The sequence below is a fragment of the Procambarus clarkii genome, chromosome 33, assembly GCF_040958095.1.
Source record: "Procambarus clarkii isolate CNS0578487 chromosome 33, FALCON_Pclarkii_2.0, whole genome shotgun sequence".
NCBI classification, from domain to species: domain Eukaryota; kingdom Metazoa; phylum Arthropoda; class Malacostraca; order Decapoda; family Cambaridae; genus Procambarus; species Procambarus clarkii.
Window position 1 is genome coordinate 22,871,049 of NC_091182.1, and position 6,630 is coordinate 22,877,678.

Here is a 6,630-nt window from a genome sequence, read left to right on the forward strand (position 1 = left end):
CACTTCAAGTTGATCTAGATAGGGTTTTGAAATGGTCAAAGGATTGGCAGATGCAGTTTAATGCTGATAAATGTAAAGTTCTGAGGTTAGGTAATGATGATAGAGTTACAAGATACGAGCTAGATGGTGTTGTGATTGCGAAGTCGGATTGCGAAAGGGATCTGGGAGTTATGATTAGTAAGAATTTAAAACAAAAGGATCAATGCATAAATGTTCGTAATAAGGCAAATCGGACACTTGGATTTATTAATCGCAGCGTTAGTAACAAGACACCTGGTGTGGTTCTCAAGCTATATCTTGCTCTAGTTAGGCCCCATTTAGATTATGCAGTTCAGTTTTGGTCGCCATATTATAGAATGGATATAAATTCACTTGAACGTGTCCAGCGTAGGATGACTAAGTTAATTCCCCAAATTAGAAATCTTTCATATGAAGAAAGATTAACAAAGCTTAAGTTGCATTCACTGGAAAGGCGAAGAGTTAGGGGTGACATGATAGAGGTTTACAAGTGGATGAATGGACATAACCGGGGGGATATTAATAGGGTATTAAAAGTATCAACACAGGACAGAACACGAAACAATGGATATAAATTGGATAAGTTTAGATTTAGGAAAGACTTGGGTAAATACTGGTTCAGTAACAGGGTTGTTGATTTGTGGAACCAATTGCCGCGTAACATTGTGGAGGTGGGGTCCCTCGATTGTTTCAAGCACGGGTTGGACAAGTATATGAGTGGGATTGGGTGGTTATAGAATAGGAGCTGCCTCGTATGGGCCAATAGGCCTTCTGCAGTTACCTTTGTTCTTATGTTCTTATGTTCTTATGATAGAGTTACAAGATACGAGCTAGATGGTGTTGTGATTGCGAAGTCGGATTGCGAAAGGGATCTGGGAATTATGATTAGTAAGAATTTAAAACAAAAGGATCAATGCATAAAAGTTCGTAATAAGGCAAATCGGACACTTGGATTTATTAATCGCAGCGTTAGTAACAAGACACCTGGTGTGGTTCTCAAGCTATATCTTGCTCTAGTTAGGCCCCATTTAGATTATGCAGTTCAGTTTTGGTCGCCATATTATAGAATGGATATAAATTCACTTGAACGTGTCCAGCGTAGGATGACTAAGTTAATTCCCCAAATTAGAAATCTTTCATATGAAGAAAGATTAACAAAGCTTAAGTTGCATTCACTGGAAAGGCGAAGAGTTAGGGGTGACATGATAGAGGTTTACAAGTGGATGAATGGACATAACCGGGGGGATATTAATAGGGTATTAAAAGTATCAACACAGGACAGAACACGAAACAATGGATATAAATTGGATAAGTTTAGATTTAGGAAAGACTTGGGTAAATACTGGTTCAGTAACAGGGTTGTTGATTTGTGGAACCAATTGCCGCGTAACATTGTGGAGGTGGGGTCCCTCGATTGTTTCAAGCACGGGTTGGACAAGTATATGAGTGGGATTGGGTGGTTATAGAATAGGAGCTGCCTCGTATGGGCCAATAGGCCTTCTGCAGTTACCTTTGTTCTTATGTTCTTATGTTCTTAAGAAGGCTTCTTCACCCTTTTCTCCTAGCTTGGCTAGCATAAGAACATAAGAAGAACATAAGAACAAAGGTAACTGCAGAAGGCCTATTGGCCCATACGAGGCAGCTCCTATTCTATAACCACCCAATCCCACTCATATACTTGTCCAACCCGTGCTTGAAACAATCGAGGGACCCCACCTCCATGTTGTAAGTGATTTTGTCCTCGCCTGGAGCTGTATTTTTTAGTTTTCCTTGCAGCACTTCTGAGTTCTTTCAGATTGAAAGAACTCAGTGGGGCCTAACCAGAGCAAGATGTAGCTGAAGAACAACACCAGGTGTCCTCTTAATAACGCTTCGATAAATAAATTCCTGTGTCTTGTTTGGTTTATTACGAGCATTTATATATATTGAATTTTTTGTTTTAAATTCTTAATAATCAAAACTCTTGTAACTTATCTTTTAACTCTATCATTACCTAACCTCAAAACCCTCTGTTTTGTCAGCATTAATCGTCGACTTTCTATAGAATTTAAATTAAGACTTTACTTGTTAGCTTAGTATTATATTATATATAACGACTACAATAGAATGTAGTCGTAAGCCGTACTATAGAATGGATATAAATTCACTTGAACGTGTCCAGCGTAGGATGACTAAGTTAATTCCCCAAATTAGAAATCTTTCATATGAAGAAAGATTAATAAAGCTTAAATTGCATTCACTAGAAAGGCGAAGAGTTAGGACATGATAGAGGTTTACAAGTGGATGAATGGACATAACAAAGGAGATATTAATAGGGTATTAAAAGTATCAACACAAGACAGAACACGAAACAATTGGTATAAATTGGATAAGTTTAGATTTAGGAAAGATTTGGGTAAATACTGGTTCAGTAACAGGGTTGTTGATTTGTTGCGTAACGTGGTGGAGGTGGGGTCCCTCGATTGTTTCAAGCGCGGGTTGGACAAGTATATGAGTGGGATTGGGTGGTTATAGATAGGAGGTGCCTCGTATGGGCCAGTAGGCCTTCTGCAGTTTCCTTTGTTCTTATGTTCTTACAATTATTCTCATCAAATAATTAAGCTAATTAGTGATGGGTTGTTTTTTAGGAACTTGCAATCATTCCATAGAGTTTTTTTTTTATTAAGAACCTGAACAAGTTATTTATTAATTTCTTTTTATTAAGAACTTCATTAGAACTACCAACCCTGCCAGACAGATTATGCACTATATCAGAGTGCACTAAAAAATATCATTATTTCAATCATGAACTTTTGAACAGAACTCTTCTACAAATTACTGGGCCAGGTCAACATTATTCAACAAATAACACAATATATACATCATTCAAAAGCATTTATTACCATATCCAGAATATTATTCATTAACATTTATTACTCTCCATTTTCCAGAAAGTACAAAAATACCCAACAACAAGCCATACTACACGATGTATGAATATTTGTAGATTTATTGATTACACAATTCATATGATCACATTTTATGATTATCTTACTGACCTCTTACTCCTAAAGCTTGTGAGGTTGTTAATCAACTAAGATACATTTTTTATTTTATTAAATTTAACAGCCTACAAACTGTGTAATAGTACAACTGAGAATCTGTCATTAAAACAAATATTAATCATTAATTTCATTATTTGCCTCTTTCTCCTCATATTTAATACCATTGTCCTCATCCTTCATGGGGAAGTTATTATGATATGAGCCTTCATAATCAGGACAGTCATCCTTTGGCTCCTTCTTGATTTTGATATTCTCCTCTTCTTCTCTTGGCACACGCTCACGTCTTTCTCGGTCCCGTTTTCTACCACGTTTTTTGATATTCTCCTCCTCTTCTCTTGGAACACCTTCACGTTTTTCTCGGTTGCGTTCTCTGCCAGGTTTTTTTATATTCTCTTCTTCTTCTTCCCTTGGAATACGCTCACGTCTTTCTCGGTCCCGTTCCCTGCCATGTTTCCCCTCACGTGACTTTGAACGTCTATTGCGGTCACAGGAGCGTGATCTACGATGTCTCTTCTCTCTATTATCACCTTCCTCTGGTTCTGTTGCATCACGTTCACGAGAACGAGATCTTTGACGCTTCCGATCTCTGCTGCGTGACCTCCTGCGTCTATCCCTTGGTTCTCGTTCTCGACTGCCGGTGTGCCTGCTATCAGGGTCACGATCCCTATCAACTCGTTCTCGATTATTACTCGTCATACGATCTGCATCCCTTGCACTACCAACACGTCTAAGATAATCTTCACGACCAGGGTTTTCATTTACATCTGGTCTGCCACGACGCGTGCTTCCCAGACCTCCACCTAATCTTCAAGACAACCAGCTCTTGGTTGTGCGAGCACGCTCTACGTCGACCAAAACTCGACGATTGTCAATCTTCTTTCCATCAGCATGTTTGCGAGCCGAGTGCATGTCTCGCTCGTGTTCATATTCGATAAATGCGTATCCCCGAGGCTTTCCTGTCTTAATGTTGTAAACCATAACAATCTTCTTAATGGGTCCATAGATTTCAAAATTTCTTCTTAGCTTAGACTCCGTTGTATCATAATTAATGCGGGAAACAAAGAGTGTCTTGCAAGGGTCTCCAGTCGCAGATTCATTATTGTGAGGGTCCCATAGAGCAATGTCTTGTTCTAATTTGTACTGGATTTGTTCCGCCTTTTCCTTACGCATGCGGTCCAATCTGTCCTTACGAGTTTCTATTATTGTTGGAGGTGGGGTGTCTTTCGGATCCTCAAATTTTTGTATTAAATCGCCCAAACCCGAGTAACCATCTGTCCTTTTCTCCCATGTTAATTTTTCAATTGGTGGAAGATATGGGAATGGGTCTCTTGGCGCAAACAGCGCCAATAAATTTTGAGGTAAATATTGCGTCATTTTCTCTGTCACGATCACGGCTGACGTAGATAATACACTAGGAAGCTTTACATGAGAAGTGTTGTATATATAGCGCCGGGAGAGAGTTGTATACTTAGCACATGAAAAGTATAGACATGAAAACGACATGAAAAAGCACATGAAAACATAGACTTGTTCGGCTGAAGGCATATTGTTAAGTTCCTCTTTAGTAAATACAGATACAAAATATTTATTAAAAATACTACTCATCTCTTCATCACTATCTGTTATTTGACCTGTCTCAGTTTTTAATGGACCTATCCTTTCCCTAGTCTTAGTACGATATAACTGAAAAAACCCTTTAGGATTTGTCTTTGCTTGCCCTGCTATGCGAACTTCATAGTTTCTTTTTGCTTTCCTTATCTCTTTTTTAACATTTCTAACCAGTTGTACAAATTCCTGTTCTAAAGTGACCTCCCCATTTTTAATCCTTTTGTACCAAGCTCTCTTTTTACCTATAAGGTTCTTCAAATTCTTTGTTATCCACTTTGGGTCATTGGTATTCGATCTATTCAATTTGTATGGTATACTACGTTCCTGTGCTTTGTTTAGAATATTCTTAAATAAGTTATATACTGAATCCACATCGAAATCCCCATTTACGTCACCTATCGCTGGGTTCATGTCTCGCTCCAAGACCGGCCCCCACCCCATACCCAAGACTTTCCAATCAATTTGACCCAAAAAATTTCTAAGGCTATTAAAATCAGCTTTTCGAAAATCTGGCACTTTAACAGAAATTTCTCCTACAGGTCTATTCCATTCTATGCTAAATCTGATTTCTTTGTGATCACTGTTCCCTAGCTCACTCCCTATTTCGATGTCATTAATTTGTGTTTCCCTGTTAGTTAACACTAAATCTAAAATATTATTTTCCCGTGTTGGTTCCTTAATGTGTTGCGTAAGAAAGCAATCGTCAATTAATTCTAGAAAATCTTCTGCTTCACTATTCCCTGTTTTGTTCAACCAGTTTATTCCACTAAAATTAAAGTCACCCATGACGTAAATACTGTTAGATCTAGATGCCCTAGATATTTCATCCCATAGATGCTTTGTTTCCATTCTGTCTAAATTTGGTGGCCTATATATAACTCCTATTATAATATTATTTGCTTTTTCGTATAATTCTATCCAAATAGTTTGTGTGTGGCTCAGTTTTGATTCCCTCTTTGAGACTACATTTCAAATTGTCCCTAACATATATGGTTACTCCCCCTCCTCGTCTAATATATCTATCTGTGTGAAATAGTTTAAATCCATTTATTTGTTATTCAGCTAATAGTTCTCTATTTTCTACATTCATCCACGTTTCGGTAAGTGCAATAATATCTATTTTTTCTGTGCAGACAAGAGCATTTAATTCGTTAATTTTATTTCTTAGACTTCTACTGTTAGTTTAATATACCTTAAGTGAATTGTTATTTTGAGGCCCTTCTCTTTCCCTGATCATTTTGCCAATTCCTTTCTCCCACAAACACGTACTTTTATTATCTCCTTCCTCCAAATCAATTCCCATACCTCTATCAGCTAACAGTTTAAACCCAAACAAACACCTCTAACCACTTCTTTCAACGAGTTCGCAACAGCAACAACCCCAGCTCTCGATAGATGCACCCCATCACGAGCATAAATTCCATTTCTTCCATAGAAGTGTTCCCAGTTGTCTATGAAAGATATTGCATTTGATTTGCAATATCTTTCCAGCCGGCAATTGACACCAAGTGCCCTCGATATCTATTCATTTCCTACTCCCTTTCTTGGAAGAATGCCACATATGATCGGGATTCCTCCCTTGCTCCTAACTAATTAAATGGCTGTCCTGAATCTCTGTATTAGTTCCTCACTCTTAACTCGTCCAACATCATTACCCCCTGCACTAATACAAATAATGGGTTTGTTTCCATTTCCAGTCATAATATCATTCATGTTTCCAACAATATCACCAATTCCAGCTCCTGGATAGCAAACCCTTAATCTGTTCCCCCTATCTCTGGCACAAAACGTTCTGTCTAAAAACCTCACCTGGGAGTCTCCCACAACCAAAATTCGCTTCGATTCTCCCTTTTCCTTTCGAGCAGTTTGAGGGACCTGCGCTTCAATGCTCCTCGTTACTTTGTCTTTGCCACCTCGTTGAACAACAGGTTCAACACAGCACTCGTCCTCTAATACGTCA

At 38.3% G+C, this 6,630-nt stretch overlaps 1 pseudogene; it reads right to left on the reverse strand.

Annotated features, from left to right (window-relative positions):
- Positions 1-3,176: 3,176 nt before the first annotated feature.
- Positions 3,177-4,436, reverse strand: LOC138370747 (U1 small nuclear ribonucleoprotein 70 kDa pseudogene; annotated as a pseudogene).
- Positions 4,437-6,630: the final 2,194 nt, after the last annotated feature.